This window comes from Odocoileus virginianus, chromosome X, assembly GCF_023699985.2.
Source record: "Odocoileus virginianus isolate 20LAN1187 ecotype Illinois chromosome X, Ovbor_1.2, whole genome shotgun sequence".
NCBI lineage: Eukaryota > Metazoa > Chordata > Mammalia > Artiodactyla > Cervidae > Odocoileus > Odocoileus virginianus.
The window spans coordinates 31,173,891-31,191,651 of NC_069708.1; the positions used below are offsets into that span (position 1 = coordinate 31,173,891).

General features: G+C 40.2%; 1 non-coding gene across 1 annotated transcript; it reads right to left on the bottom strand.

Moving 5' to 3' along the window:
* Positions 1–15,254: 15,254 nt before the first annotated feature.
* On the bottom strand, positions 15,255–15,359 carry LOC139033238 (U6 spliceosomal RNA). The gene has a single exon (XR_011485860.1). It is a non-coding gene; the product is annotated as a U6 spliceosomal RNA (small nuclear RNA).
* Positions 15,360–17,761: the final 2,402 nt, after the last annotated feature.

Here is a 17,761-nt window from a genome sequence, read left to right on the forward strand (position 1 = left end):
TAAGCCTGATTCTTCTTTCCTGATCTGTGTAATAACAGAAAACTGCCAGTGCCATGTGGTACAGCCTTTTCCTTTTGTTCCTTCCTCATCTCTGTGATACCAATATTACTCAGGAAACCTCCTCAAATTCTTGAATAAGCTGTAAGGAGCAGTGCATAAAGGTTCCCAGTGCTGTTGCCAGATAACCAGAGTCAAAGTGTCTGAACTAGCAGGGTTTCAGAGACTATCTAGCCCAGTGAGTGACTCTGTTGAAGCAGAGGGATGACCAATAGCTCTCCCACCCACCTCCATTTCAGCAGGCCCTGATGGGGCTTTCCAACATGTGTAATATATCACAGAGTAGTTTGAAAGCTGGTCACCTAACCAGCAAGTATCCTCATTCATAGATGAGGGTTACTGGGGCTTAGAGACAGTAAAATTTTCCAGTCATAAACTGAGTGCACAACAGAAGTAGCCTAAAGCCAAGTTTCCTAATTCTCTGCTGCATGCCATTCCTGCTATAATCAAGCTGCCTCACTTCACCTAGGTTTGCACATTCACTTTTCTCAGATGATCATCATTTGTCTCTATGGGTCCTATATGTGTCCACAACTCAAAGTCATCATTTGGACTCTCTTATCATTTTTCAACCTTGGATACTTTTTAAGGACTGTTTCCATGTTGGGAGGCCTCATCTAAAACAGCCAAGTTATGTCTATATGGATCACAATTTTGCCAGGCTCAAAACCCTAGAGATTTTGTCTCTCCCTTATCCTTTATTCTGAATTTTTGCTGCTCTAGCATGTCACTTTGGTTCTCAAACCCCAAATAAAATTATTATCCTCACACATATAACCTATACATTGCTATGTGTTACTTTTCTCCTTAACATGTTTTTATAATTTATTTATTTTTAATTGGAGGATAACTGTTTCACAATATGTTGGTTTCTGCCATACATCAGCATGGATCAGCCATAGGTCTATGCATGTCCTCTACCTTTTGAACCTCCCTCCCACCCCATCCCACTCCTCTAGGTAGCCACAGAGCACCAGGTTTGAACTCCCTGCATCATACAGCATATATTTCAATGCTACTCTCTCAATCTGTCCCACCCTCTCTTTCCCCTTCCTGTGTCCATAAGTCTGTTCTCTATGTTTGAGTCTCTTTTCCTGCCTTTCAAATAAGTTCATCACTACTATTTTTGTAGATTCCATATATATACATTAATATATGATATTTGTTACTCTCTTTCTGACTTACTTTACTTTGTATAATAGGCTCTAGATTCCTCTACGTTACTATAACTGACTCAAATGTGCTCCTTTTTATGGCTGAGCAATATTTTGTTATATATATATACATATATATACATATACACACACACACATATATATATACACACACACACACATATATATACACACACACATATACACACACACACACACACACACACACACACACACACACCACTATATGCCACAACTTCTTTATCCATTCATCTGTCGATGGATATCTAGGTTGCTTCCATGTCCTGGCTATTGTAAATAGTGTTTCAATTTACATTGGGGTATATGTGTCTTTTTCAATTATGGTTTCCTCAGGGTCATATGCCCAGTAGTGGGATTGCTGGGTCATATGGTAGTTTTATTCCTAGTTTTTTTAAAGGAATCTCCATACTGTTCTCCATACTGGCTGTATCAATTTAGAGTCCACCAAAACTGCAAAAGGGTTCCTTTTCTCCACATCATCTCCAGCATTTACTATTTGTGGATTTTTTTATTTTTAGATTTTTTTGATGATAGCCATTCTGACCAGTGTTAATACCATCTAATATACTATGGTTTCCTAATCTGTTTATTTATTCCTCTATCCAATCAAAATGTAAGCTTTATAATGGCAAATATTACTGTTTTGTCATTGTCCTATCCTCAGCATCTAGAACAGTGCTTTGTATATATTAGCCATTCAATAAATATTAAATGAATCAATACTTCACTAGGCAGAAAGTAGTCAAATGGTCACACCTAGCTGCAAAGGAGGCTTAAAAATATTAAAAATTAGCTGTGTAGCCTTGTATTCAGCAAAAATCTCTACTACTACTACTACTGAAGAAGTAGTAGTTGGAATCTTCACAACCTAGGGATCAAACTCAGGTCTCCTGCATTGTAGGTGAATTCTTTACCAGCTGAGCCACAAGGGAAGCCCACTACAGAAGAAGAAAAACTAATATTGAAAATGCTGGAGAGGGTGTGGAGAAAAGGGAACCATCTTACACTGTTGGTGGGAATGCAAACTAGTACAGCCACTATGGAGAACAGTGCAGAGATTCCTTAAAAAACTGGAAATAGAATTGCCATATGGCCCAGCAATCCTACTGCTGGGCATACACACAGAGGAAACCAGAATTGAAAGAGACATGTATACCCCAATGTTCATTGCAGTACTGTCTACAACAGCTAGGATATGGAAGCAACCTAGATGCCCAGTGGCAGAAGAATGGGTAAGAAAGTTGTACATAAACACAATGGAATATTACTCTGCCATTAAAAAGAATTCATTTGAGTCAGTTCTAATGAGGTGGATGAAACTGGAGCCTATTATACAGAGTGAAGTAAGTCAGAAAGAAAAACACCAATATAGTATATTAATGCATATATATGGAATTTAGAAAGATGGTAACAATGACCCTATAGGCAAGACAGCAAAAGAGACACAGATGTAAGGAACAGACTTTTGGACTCTGTGGGAGAAGGCAGGGTGGGATGATTTGAGAGAATAGCATTGAAACATGTATATTACCATATGTGAAATAGATGACCAGTCCAAGTTAAATGCATGAAATTCAAAGCCAGTGCACTGGGACAACCCAGAGGGATGGAATGGGGAGGGAGGTGGGAGGGGGGTTCTGGGTGGGGGGACACAAGTACACCTATGGCTGATTCATGTCAATCTATGGTGAAAACCACCACAATACTGTAAAGTAATTAGCCTCCAAATATAATAAATAAATTTACTTTAAAAAAAAAAAGAAACTAATATTGAACAGCTAGCAGGCTATACGTCACAAGGCAAAGAAAGTAAAAAACTCATACTTGATTTATAACCAGCCTATAGCTTGACTGTTCTATTACCTGTCTTTTAACATATTGATACATATATGTGTGAGAAATAACCTCTCTCTCCAGAATATTAGCATTAGCACCATTAAATTAAGTCCTTTCATATGTGTAATGTTTTCCAAATTTGAGAAACCTGTAAGTCCGAACACTCTGAGACCTTGACCAAGTGAAATCATAACTTTAGACTTGTTTCCTTATGTATTGAATAGTAAAATTCTAAGTTTCAGGTACAATAGAAGGTGCAAAAGTGATCTATAAACTGCACTGCTTTATACAACTGAGAGACATTATAATACCTGATCTTACAACTATGCTATAAGGGGGGCCGCTCCAACCTATCCCCTGCAGCTGCCCCAAAGATAGGGTTCAAACTTGGTATTTCTATCGTACTCACTTTTTGCTATACCGGCCTCCATTAAAGATTGTATTTCAGCTACCTAGAGAAGAGGTAGGAATTTAGGAATCAGCAAACTAAAATGGACTGGAATGGGTGAATTTAACTCAGATGACCATTATACCTACTACTGTGGCAAGAATCCCTTAGAAGAAATGGAGTAACCCTCATAGTCAACAAAAGAGTACAAAATGAAGTACTTGGATGCAATCTCAAAAACGACAAAATGAGCTCTGTTTGTTTCGAAGGCAAACCATTCAATATCACAGTAATCCAAGTTTGTGCCCCAACCAGTAATGGTGAAGAAGCTGAGGTTGAACGGTTCTATGAAGACGTACAGGACTTTCTAGAACTAACACCCCAAAAAGATGTCCTTTTCATAATAGGGGACTGGAATGCAAAATTAGGGTGTCAAGGGATACCTGGAGTAACAGGCAAACGTGGCCTTGGAGTACAAAACAAAGCAGGCTAACAGAGTTTTGGCAAGAGGACGCACTGGTCATAGCAAACACCCTCTTCCAAAAGCACAAGAGAAGACTCTACATGTGAACATCACCAGACGGTCAATACCAAAATCAGATTGATTATATTCTTTGCAGCCAAAGATGGAGAAGCTCTATACAGTCAGCAAAAACAAGACTGGGAGCTGACTGTGGCTCAGATCATGAACCCCTTTTTGCCAAACTCAGACTTAAATTGAAGAAAGTAGGGAAAACCACTAGACCATTCAGGAATGACCTAAATCAAATTCCTTACTATTATACAGTGGAAGTGACAAATAGATTCAAGGGATTAGATCTGAAAGAGTGCCTGAAGAACTATGGAGGAGGTTCATGACATTGTACAGGAGACAGGGATCAAGACCATCCCCAAGAAAAAGAAATGCAAAAAAGCAAAATGGCTGTCTGAGGAGGCCTTAAAAATAGCTGTGAAAAGAAGAGAAGTGAAAAGAAAAGGAGACAAGGAATGATATACCCATTTGAATGTAGAGTTCTAAAGAATAGCAAGGAGAGATAAGAAAGCCTTCCTCAATTATCAGTGCAAAGAAATAGAAGAAAACAATAGACTGAGAAAGACTAGAGAGCTCTTCAAGAAAATCAGAGATACCAAGGGAATATTTCATGCAAGGACAGGCTCAATAAAGGACAGAAATGGTATGGATCTAACAGAAGCAAAAGATATTAAGAAGAGGTGGCAAGAATACACAGAAGAACCACAGAGAAAGAGCTTCACGACCCAGATAATCACAATGGTGTGATTACTCATCGAGAGCTATATATCCTGGAATGTGAAGTCAAGTGGGCCTTAGGAAGCATCGCTATGAACAAAGCTATTGGAGGAGATGGAATTCCAGTTCAGCTCTTTCAAATCCTGAAAGATGATGCTGTGAAAGTGCTGCATTCAATATGCCAGCAAATTTGGAAAACTCAGCAGTGGACACACCACTGGAAAAGGTCAGTTTTCATTCCAATCCCAAAGAAAGGCAAAGCCAAAGAATGCTCAAACTACCACACAATTGCACTCATCTCACATGCTAGTACAGTAATGCTTAAACTTCTCTAAGCCAGGCTTCAGCAGTATGTGAACCATGAACTTCCAGATGTTCAAGCTGGATTTAGAAAAGGCAGAGGAACCAGAAAGCAAATTGCCAACGTCCATTGGGTCATTGAGAAAGCAAGAGAGTTCCAGAGAAACATCTACTTTTGCTTTATTGACTATGCCAAAGCCTTTGACTGTGTGGATCACAACAAACTGTGGAAAATACTGAAAGAGATGGGAATACCAGACCAACTGACCTGCCTCCTGAGAAATCTGTATGCAGGTCAGGAAGCAACAGTTAGAACTGGACATGGAACAACAGACTGGTTCCAAATCAGGAAACAAGTACATCAAGGCTGTATATTGTCATCCTGCTTATTTAACTTATATGCAAAGTACATCACGAGAAACACTGGGCTGGATGACGCACAAGCTGGAATCAAGACTGCTGGGAGAAATATCAATGACCTCAGATATGCAGATGATGCCACCCTTATGGCAGAAAGCGAAGAAGAACTAAAGAGCCTCTTGATAAAAGTGAAAGAGAAGAGTGAAAAAGTTGGCTTAAAAATCAGCATTCAGAATACTAAGATCATGGCATCCTGTCCCATCACTTCATGGCAAATAGATGGGGAAGCAATGGAAACAGTGAGAGGCTTTATTTTCTTGGACTCCAAAATCACTGCAGATGGTGACTGCAGCCAGGAAATTAAAAGATGCTTGCTCCTTGGAAGAAAAGTCATGATCAACATAGACAGCATATTATCTTTTTATTTTTTTCACCCTCCTGGGCCACAGTGGCATGTGCGAACTTCCCAGACTAGGGATTGAACCTGTGCTCTCTGTCACGGGAACCCAGAGTCTTAACCACTGGACAACCAGGAAGTCCCTAGACTGCATATTAAAAAGCAGAGTCATTACTTTGCCAACAAAAGTCTGTCTAGTCAAAGCTATGATTTTTCCAGTAGTCATGTATGGATGTGAGAGTTGGACTATAAAGAAAGCTGAACACTGAAGAATTGATGCTTATGAACTGTGGTGTTGGAGAAGACTCTTGAGAGTCCCTTGGACAGCAAGGAGATCCAACCAGTCCATCCTAAAGGAAATCAGTCCTTAATATTCATTTGAAGGACTGATGCTGAAGCTGAAACTCCAATACTTTGGCCACCTGATTCGAAGAATGAACTCATTGGAAAAGACCCTGATGCTGGGAAAGATTGAAGGTGGGAGGAGAAGGGGATGACAGAGGATGAGATGGTTGGATAGCATCACTGACTCAGTGGACATGAGTTTGAGTAAACTCTGGGGGTTCATGATGGACAGGGAGGCCTGGTGTGCTGCAGTCCATAGGGTCACAAAAGAGTCGGACATGAATGAGAGACTAAACTGAACTGACCTGAGAGAAGAGAACTGACCTGAATCACTGCAGATAAACTTTTCTCATTCTAGAAATATAATAGTCCCTGAGCTTCCAGTTCAAGATGGTGGAGTAGAAGGATATGCGCTCACCTCCTCCTGCAAGAGCACCAAAATCGAAACTAGCTGTTAAACAACTATCAACAGGAGGATGCTGGAACCTACCATAAAAAGATATGCCACCTCCAAAGACAAAGAAGAACCCAGAACAAAATGGCAGCAGTGGGCAATCATGATAAAATCAAATCCCATACCCACCAGATGTGTGATGCACAAACTGGAGAACAATAATAGCAAAGTTCTCCAACTGTTGTGAAGGTTCTTAGCCCCAGGTCAGACTTCTCAGACTGGGGATTTTGCAAAAGTGACTGGAAACCCCCAGGAAATCTGACTGTGAAGGCCAGCCGAATTTGATTACAGAATTTCCACAGGACTGGGGGAAAGAGACTCCACGGTTGGAGAGCGCAAATAAAATCTTGTATGCTCCAAGATCCAGGGGAAAGGATCAGTGACTCCACAGGAGCCTGAACCAAAACCACCTGCTGATGTTGGAGGGTCTCCTGTAGAAGCACATGTCAGCAGTGGCTGGCCACAAGGATGGGGGTACTGGGAGCAGCAGTCCTGAAAGTGGTCTCATGTGTAAGTCCTCTTGGAGGTTGCCATTAAACTTACCATAGAGCCTGTAGACCTCAGGACTGGGTAGCCTCAGGCCAAACAACTAACAAGGAGAGAGTGAAACCCCACCCATCAGCAGACAGTTGGATTAAAGCTTTACTGAGCAAGGCCTTGTCCATCAGAGCAAGACCCAGTTTTTCCCACTACTAGTGATTGCAGCCATGAAATTAAAAGATGCTTACTCCTTGGAAGGAAAATTATGACCAGCCTAGACAGCATATTAAAAAGCAGAGACATTACTTTGCCAACAAAGGTCCATCTAGCTAAGGCTATGGTTTTTCCAGTGGTCATGTATGGATGTGAGAGCTGGACTGTGAAGAAAGCTGAGCACTGAAAAATTGATGCCTTTAAACGGTGGTGTTGGAGAAGACTCTTGAGAGTCCCTTGGACTGCAAGGAGATCCAACCATTCCATCCTAAAGGAGATCAGTCCTGGTTGTCCATTGGAAAGACTGATGCTGAAGCTGAAACTGCAATACTTTGGCCACCTCATACGAAGAGTTGACTCATTGGAAAAGACCCTGATGCTAGGAGGGATTGGGGGCAGGAGGAGAAGGGGACGACAGAGGATGAGACGGCTGGATGGCTTCACCAACTCGATGGACATGAGTTTGGGTAAACTCTGGGAGTTGGTGATGGACAGGGAGGCTTGGGGTGCTGCGATTCATGGGGTCTCAAAGAGTCGGACACGACTGAGCAACTGAACAGAACTGAACTGAGTCCCTCCCATCAGGAAGATTACACATACCTCTTAGCCTCAACCACCAGAGAGCAGACAGAAGAAGCAAGGAGAACCACAATTTCACAGCAGCTAGAATGAAAACCACATTACAGAAAGTTAATCAAGATAAAAAAAAAAAAAAAACAGAGAATTCCATCCCAGATGAAGGGACAAAATATAAAACCCCAGAAAAACAACTAAATGAAGTGAAAATAGACAGTCTTCCAGAAATAAAATTTAGAAATAATAGAGAAGATGATCCAGGATCTCAGAAACAGAATGGAGAAGATGCAAGAAATGTTTACCAAAGACCTACAAGAACTAAAGAACAAACAGAGATGAATACACTAGAAGGAATCAATATCATAATAATTGAAGCAAAAGAATGGATAAGTGACCTGGTGGACCAAATTGTGGAAAGCACGACCACAGAACAGAATATAGAAAAAAGAACGAAAAAAATGAAGACAGTCTAAGAGGCCTCTGGGACAACAACAAATGCACCAGCATTTGTATTATAGAGGTCCCAGAGGGAGGAGAGAGAAAGGACCTGAAAAAAATATTTAAAGAGATAATAGATGAAAACTTACTTAACATGGTAAAGGAAATAGTCAACCAAGTCCAGGAAACACAGAGAGTCCCAAGCAGGAGAAACACAAGAAGGAACACATCAAGACACATAGTAATCAAACTGACAAAAATTAAAGACAAAGGTAAAATATTAAAACCAATAAGGGAAAAATGATAAATAACATACAAGTGAACTTCCATAAGGTTATCAGCTGATTTCTCAACAGAAACTGTACAAGCAAGAGGGAAATGGCATGATGTATTAAAGTGATGAAACGGAAGAACCTCTCATGCATCCAGCCTGGGCTGGTGATCTGTTTCACCCTAGATAATATACATGTTTTGATGCCATTCTCTCAAAACATCCCACCCTCGCCTTCTCCTACAGAGTCCAAAATTCTGTTCTGTACATCTGTGTCTCTTTTTCTGTTTTGCATATAGGGTTATCATTACCATCTTTCTAAATTCCATATATATGCATTAGTATACTGTATTGGTCTTTATCTTTCTGGCTTACTTCACTCTGTGTAATGGGCTCCAGTTTCATCCATCTCATTAGAACTGATTTAAATGTATTATTTTTAGTGGCTGAGTAATATTCCATGGTGTATATGTACCACAGCTTCCTTATCCATTCATCAGGGAGGTGGGAGGGGGGATCAGGATAAGGAATACTTGTAAATCCATGGCTGATTCATGTCAATGTATGACAGAAACCACTACAATATTGTAAAGTAATTAGCCTCCAACTAATAAAAATAAATGAAAAAAGGGGGGGTTCTGGAGGTACAAAAAAAGAAAGAAAGAAAAGAAGAACCTATAATCAAGAATATTTACCCAGCAAGACTCTTATCCAGATTTGACAAAGAAATAAAAAGCTTTCCAGACAAGCAAAAGTTAAGAGAATTCAGCACCACCAAACCAGTCTTCCAACAAATGCTAAAGGAACTACTCTAGGCAGGAAATGCAAGAGAAGGAAAAAATCTACACATAAAAAACCCAAAACATTTAAGAAAATGGAAATAGGATCAAATATATCAATAATTACCTTATATGTAAGTAGATTAAATGCACCAACCAAAAGACATAGACTGGCCGGGCAGATGAAAATATGTGCATGTATGTGTGTCCACTTACCACATCACTCTATTTAACCTTCCAAATTGCATACGATAATTTTAGATTGTTAGGTTAATCATGTTTCTATTATGGCTTGCAATTATAATTATCATTCATTTTTTGTCTAGCTATGGTTTGTGATAACTAACAAACATCTTTTATTGTTGTGATTATGTAACTATTATTCATTTAACACCATTGTGTTAAGATTGGTCAACAGAAAATAATAGATTTGTATATAACCAAAACTCCCATTTAATAGAAAAACCTGTAATCACTTTTTAACATTCAGATGCGTATCAGTATTATCTTGGAATTTTTGAAAAATGCAAATGCCCAAGTATTGCATTTTTTCTCCAAAGCTTCAGATGTGTTTCTAATGAGCAGCCATGTTAAGAACAACTGCACTATACAATGATCTTTTATTTATTTTGTTTCACTTTTTCTATTTCATATTTAATGTTCCCATTTCATTTAGTTTATGTTTTTCAATTTCTCTCTTTTTTCAGATGTTCTGTATCAAGCCTTTATAAAGCTTAGTAGAAAGACATAGTACATTATATATATATATATATATATATATATAACATCACAGCATGCCAGGCCTCCCAGTCCATCACCAACTCCAGGAGTTTACTTAAACTCATGTCCATCGAGTCAGTGATGCCATCCAGCCATCTCATCCTCTGTCATCCCCTTCTGCTCCTGCCCTCAATCCCTCCCAGCATCAGGGTCTTTTCCAATAAGTCAACTCTTTGCATGAGGTGGCCAAAGTATTGGAGTTTGCTTCAGAATCAGTCGTTCCAATGAACACCCAGGACTGATCTCCTTTAGGATGGACTGGTTGGATCTCCTTGCAGTCCAAGGGACTCTCAAGAGTCTTCTCCAACACCACAGTTCAAAAGCATCAATTTTTCGGTGCTCAGCTTTCTTCACAGTCCAGCTCTCACATCCATACATGACCACTGGAAAAACCATAGCCTTGGCTAGATGGACCTTTGTTGGCAAAGTAATGTCTCTGCTTTTTAAGGTGCTGTTTAGTTTGGTCATAACTTTCCTTCCAAGGAGTAAGTGTCTTTTAATTTCATGGCTGCAGTCACCATCTGCAGTGATTTTGGAGCCCCAAAAACTAAAGTCAGCCATTATTTTCACTGTTTCCCTATCTATTTCCCAAGAAGTGATGGGACCAGATGCCATGATCTTAGTTTTCTGAATGTTGAGCTTTAAACCAACTTTTTCACTCTCCTCTTTCACTTTCATCAAGAGGCTTTTTAGTTCCTCTTCACTTTCTGCCATAAGGGTGGTGTCATCTGCATATCTGAGGTTATTGATATTTCTCCCGGCAATCTTGATTCCAGCTTGTGCTTCTTCCAGCCCAGCATTTCTCATGGTGTACTCTGTTTATAAGTTAAATAAGCAGGGTGACAATATGCAGCCTTGACGTACTCCTTTTCCTGTTTGGATCCAGTCTGTTGTTCCATATCGAGTTCTAACTGTTGCTTCCTGACCTGAATACACGTTTTTCAAGAGGCAGTTCAGGTGGTCTGGTATTCCCATCTATTTCAGAATTATCTGCAGTTTATTGTGATCCACACAGTCAAAGGCTTTGGCACAGTCAATAAAGCAGAATACATGTTTTTCTGGAACTCTCTTGCTTTATTGATGATCCAGTGGATGTTGGCAATTTGATCTCTGGTTCCTCTGCCTTTCCTAAAACCAGCTTGTACATCTGGAAGTTCATGGGTCACATATTGCTGAAGCCTGGCTTGGAGAAATTTTAGCATCACTTTACTAGTTTGTGAGATGAGTGCAATTGTGTGGTAGTTTGAGCATTCTTTGGGATTAACTTTCTTTGGGATTGGAATGAAAACTGACATTTTCCAGTCCTGTGTCCAGTGCTGAGTTTTCCAAATTTGCTGGCATATTGAGTGCAGCACTTTTACAGCATCATCTTTCAGGATTTGAAATAGCTCAACTGGAATTCCATCACTTCCACTAGCTTTGTTTGTAGTGATGCTTTCTAAGGCCCGCTTGACTTCACATTCCAGGATGTCTCGTTCTAGGTGAAGGATCATGATTATCTGGGTCATGAAGATTTTTTTGTACAGTTCTTCTGTGTATTCTTGCCACCTCTTAACATCTTGTACTTCTGTTAGGTCCCTACCATTTCTGTCCTTTATTGAACCCATCTTTGCATCAAATGTTCCCTTGGTATCTCTAATTTTCTTGATGATATCTCTAGTCTTTCCCATTCTGTTGTTTTCCCCTATTTCTTTGCATGGATCACTGAGGAAGGCTTTCTTATCTCTCCTCGCTATTCTTTAGAACTCTGCATTCAAATGGGAGTATCTTTCCTTTTCTCCTTTGCTTTTAGCTTCTCTTCTTGTCACAACAATTTGTAAGGCCTCCTCAGACAACCATTTTGCCTTTTTGCATTCCTTTTCCATGGGGATGGTCTTGATCCTTGTCTCCTGTACAATGTCACTAACCTCTGTCCATAGTTCATCAGGCACTCTGTTTATTAGATCTAGTCCCTTAAATCTATTTCTCACTTCCACTGTATAGTCATAAGGGATTTGATTTAGGTCATACCTGAATGGTCTAGTGGTTTTCCCTACTTTCTTCAATTTCAGTCTGAATTTGGCAGTAAGGAGTTCATGATCTGAGCCACAGTCAGCTCCAGGTCTTGTTTTTGCTGACTGTATAGCACTTCTCCATATTTAGCTGCAAAGAATATAATCAATCTGATTTTGATGTTGACCATCTGGTGATGTCCATGTGTAGAGTGTTCTCTTGTGTTGTTGGAAGAGGGTGTTTGCTATGACCAGTGCGTTTTCTTGCCAAAACTCTATTAGCCTTTTCCCTGCTTCATTCTGTACTCCAAGGACAAATTTGCCTGTTACTCCAGGTGTTTCTTGACTTCCTACTTTTGCCTTCCAGTCCCCTATCATGAAAAGGACATCTTTTTTGGCTGTTAGTTCTAAAAGGTCTTGCAGGTCTTCATAGAACTGTTCAACTTCAGCTTTTTCAGCATAGTTGGGGCATAGGCTTGGATTACCGTGATATTGAATACTGGTTGGGGCATAGGCTTGGATTACCGTGATATTGAATGGTTTGCCTTGGAAATGAACAGAGACCATTCTGTCATTTTTGAGATTGCATCCAAGTACTGCATTTTGGACTCTTTTTTTGACCATGATTTGATGGCTACTCCATTTCTTCTAAGGGATTCCTGCCCACAATCGTAGATATAATGGTCATCTGAGTTAAAGTATCCTTCTACTTCTCTGTATATTCATTCTATTAATTTTTGAGAGCTTGATATTGAACTCCAACTAAATATCTTAATTTATCTACTTAAAAAATTATATATTTTATATTATGTTGTATATAACATAATTTTATATTATATTCCACATATGGTTCCACATATATGTATAATATATATGGGACTATATGTATCATACATATATGTGGAACTATATGTAGCTTTGTTCTGTATTTTCCAAGTCTCATGTAAATGTGTCATCATATTTTCATAATTTAAAAAAGAAAAAAGAAATCTATCAGCCCTTGAAAAACTATTGCCTTAATGAGTCATTTATAACATCATTATTTAATAGGGTTAATTAGCTCTTGTGTATCCTATAATATGGAAGAAAGAGAGCAGGTCCTGTTCTCAAGTAACCATTTTCTGGGTCAGTATAATATAGGAAATATCTTTTAGAGTCATACAGGCTTAGTTACAAATCCCATTTCACCACTTGGAGCTGTGTAGTCTTAAACAAGTAAACCTCTTCCATCTTTAGTTTCCTAAACAGTAAAATGAGGACAATAATAGTTGCTACTGTTATAGGGTATACCAAGATATAACTGATGAAGTAATGAATGAATACATTGAATGCAAATCATTTAAAAATATGCTTGGAACATAGCAGATGCCTGGCTCTTTTCTCCAAGATTAAGGTCCCATGATTAGTAAACGTCCTAAATATTCACTGAAAATGGTAGTCTGAAGGTTAAATGACTATCTTTGTATGCAAATATGTTACTTCCAACTAGAAAGAACACTGGGTAGCAAGGTGAATTACCTGAGATTCATCATTCCTCCATTCATTCATTCATTCAATTAATCAAGAAATAACTGTAAGCATCCATCCCATGCCAGGCCCTGTGCTATATTCCAGAGACATGGTAGAGAGTTAAAATTGACACGAACTTGATCTTATGGCACTGACAATCTACCAGAAGACACAGACAGCTAATATACTATTATAATATATAATTATAATTATTATGAAAGTGAATCAGTCGTGTCCCACTCTTTGCGACCCCATGGACTATACAGTCCATGAAATTCTCCAAGTCAGAATACTGGAGTGGGTAGCCGGTCCCTTATTCAGATGATACCTTCCCAACCCAGGGATCCAACCCAGATCTCCTGCTTGGCAGGGAGATTCTTTACCACTGAGCCACCTGGGACGCCCCTATAATTATTATAGTAAAGAATAATAACAGCTTATTAGTAAGCAAGTCTTGGGTGAGATGGGAGTGCAAAGAGGCAACTAACCCATTCTGAGTAGGGACGCAGGCAAGGGGAAGTTCCTAGAGGACACAAAGTTGAAGTTAGAGCTTGAAGAACATGAGTTTACCAAGCAGGAGCTTACCAAGTGAAGAGGATTGGGGGAACAGAGTGTGGAAAACAGAGAGAATAGCATGTTCACAAACGAGAGCCAGAATTTTCAAAAACCTGAAAAATTTCAAACTTATTGGAGGAAAGAATGCAAAGGAGTGGGAAGAGCTAGAGATAGTGAATCTCTACCATTCACAGCTAAGTAGCCCAGGTTCAAGATGTTGCTTTTTTTTAAATTGGAGGATAATTGCTTTACAATATTGTTTTAGTTTCTGCCATACAATAATGCAAATCATCCATAACTATCGATATATCCAATGGCCTTCCCTGGTGGCTCAATTGTCTGGTAAAGAATCTGCCTTCAATGCAGGAAATCCAGGTTCGATCCCTGGATTGGGAAGATCCCCTGTAGAAGGAAATGGCAACCCACCCCAGTATTCTTGCCTGGAGAATTCTGTGGACAGTGGAGCCTGGCAGGCTACACCATGGGGTCACAAAGAGTCAGACACAACTGAGCCACTAACACTTTCACTTTCAGGGGCTTCCCTGGTGGCTCAGACAGTAATGAATCTGCCTGCAATGCAGGAGATCCAGGTTCAATCCCTGGATTAAGAAGATCTCCTGGAGAAGGAAATGGCAACCCACTCCAGTATTCTTGCCTGGAGAATTCTGTAGACAGAGGAGCCTGTGTGGGCTATAGTCCATGGGGTTACAAAGAGTTGGACATGACTGAGCGACTAACACTTTCACTTTCTTTTAACCCAGTGTCCACTCCAACACCATTTACAATAACCAGGACTTAGAAGCAACCTAGATGTCCATCGGCAGATGAAGAGGTAAAAAAATTGTGGTTCATATATACAACTCTGTAGTGAAAGTGTTAGTCACTCAGTCGCATCTGACTCTTTGTGACCTCATGGACTGTAGCCCACCAGGTTCCTCTGTCCGCAGAACTCTCCAGGCCAGAATATTGGATTGGGTTGCCATTTTCTTCTCCAGGGGATCTTCCCAACCCAGGGATTGAACCCAGGTCTCCTGCACTGTGGGCAGATTTTTTACTGTCTGAGCCAACAGGGAAGCCTTAAAAATTATGGAACAGTTCATGAATTTGTGTGGCATCCTTACACAGGGACCCTGCTAATCTTCTCTCTATCATTCCAATTTTAGTATATGTGTTGCCAAATTATACAAGAGGTTGCTTTTTATCCTAAGAGTAATTGCAAAAAGTTTTAAACAAGAGAGTGCGCAATCAGCTTAACATGTTCAAAAGACCATTCTGATTACTATGTGGAAGATAGACTGAAGGATTTGGGCCACAGCGGTGGCAATCATGATGGAGAAAAGAGGACTGATTGAGAATGAGGTATGGAAGAAAATCACTCCGATTTGGCAGTTGACTGGAAATAGAAAGAAAGTACCCAAGGATGCTGCCGGAGTTTTCTCCATTCCCAGTCTGGCACTATCACTTAATAACTAGAGGCTCTTGGCCATCACTTCATTGCTAAGCCACAGTTTCTTTGTGGGTCAGATGGATATAATAACTGCTAGTGTACTTGCCTCTGCCATATTAGGGAGACTCAAATGAAATAATGGCTGTGAATGCTTTTTTCTAAGGTACAAAGAGCTATGAAACAGGAGGACTGAGGATAACTCATGGGTTGACTCACTGCAAGCACAAATGAGTGATCAACAGGTGTTAAGATGCCTAGTCCAATAAAATTTTTTCAGGTTTCTTTTTTGTTTCCTTTTTAAAATGCTCCATGTAAGGGCTCTTGTATAGAAAAAACATCTTACTTTACTCTCAGGAGGATATGAACCCTGAGATCTCATAGCAGTACTGGGCTGCTTGCCCCTAAACCATCTGTACTGTTCTCCAGGCCTTCTCATAAGCAATGCAAGGCTGTTCATACGGCTAGTGGCTACCACATTGGATAGCACCTATGTAGATCTCAGGAGGCCAGTAATTCAGAGATAAGAGCACCAGAGCACAGGTAGACCCAAAGCAAGCCCTGATGCTAGGGCAGGAGCTGTTTGTTCTCTACTCTTTGGCACACACTCTCAGGTATATGTAACCAAATACTACTCTGATCCAAAGGAAATAATAGACTTAAAAGACATCAAAGCTAAACTTAGGTTCTGACAATCCAGGTTGCAAATGAAGGCAATTTCTAGAGTAGCTTTGGTGCAAGTCCATGGCATAATGGTAAGAAGAGGGAATAAAGTTTGTCTTTGTCACTCTCTTCCTTTTTGGGAAACATCGAAGGCAAAGGAGGAGGGAGTGGCAGAGGATGAGATGGTTAGATAGGGTCACCGACTCAATGGACATGAATTTGAGCAAATCCCATGAGATAGTGAAGGACAGAGAAACCTGGTGTGCTGCAGTCCATGGGGTCGCAAAGAGTCAGACACGACTTAGTTACTAAATAACAACAAGTGTCTACCTTCCTAGTATCCTGTGTGTTACCCCTGATCCCAGCATTTTATTTCCCATTATCATAGGACTTTGCTTCCAACTGACTGTCAACATCTCCTTGATAAGATTTTAGGGTATCCCCACTTTCATATTGGGTTATGTCACTGCTTATGACACCGTTCTTCCCTTTGTCTTATGACTGTCTAAATCCTTGGAGATGTTTCCATAACCTTCCATTCTACCAACACCATGGGAGAGGGGAAAAGGAAAGAAGAGCAACCAGTATAGTTCCATGGGTCTGGAGAAGGTATGAACAAATTCCTAGCATTCCTTCATCTCCCCTAGCACATTAATCTCTTGTTCTTTTTCCATATATTTAGAATATGTATTGGTAGCTCAGCTTTAAATGAAAGAAGCTAAAACACAAAGAGGTGATGACTGATTGCATAAAGTCACAATGCAAGTTGATGGCAAACCCAAGAACTAACCCAGGTCTGTTGCCCCCAAGCCAACTAGAGTTTCTATCCAAGGGAATCTGCCTCTTCATCAGAAAATGACTTCTTCCTGTTGGAAGCCAGTGAGTTAAAGAAATGCAGCAAGCTGCAAGTAGAGATCCACCCCATAGGAGGCTGTTCCATGAACCTCTCTGCCTCACCCCCAACCCCAAGCACAACAACCAAATTTCAGGCCTGAAAAATGCATGCACTATCCAGGCTGGGGGCAGAGGTATACAGAATTTGGCTCCCTCTTCTTCTTCCCCTCCAGATCCCTGGAGTTTGAACCTTGGAAAAGCCACACTTTACAGGGAGGGTACCGCCCCATGACAGCTGCAAGCAGGTTATTCCAGAGAATGTTGAGATGGCAGGAATATTTTCCAGTTGAAATCTACCCATTTCTCTTTGCATCTGAGTCTTGGGAACATTCATGATGAAAATCTAGACAGCATGACATTGTATGAACTCTGAAAGCCAGGCTGATACTATTCTGGTTGGTGTTGCCTTTGGCTCACACTTAGGGCCAAGTCAGACTCCCAGAAAGATCGGGCCAAAGCAACTTCAGTCAAAGACCCTGTGCCATCCATATTTTAAAAGCTGTCTACATTTAGTGGTGACCAGGTCTCTCAGTCAGTGATTGGCTTTTTGTACTGTGCAAGAAAGATCTGGGGCTGTGAGCCTCAC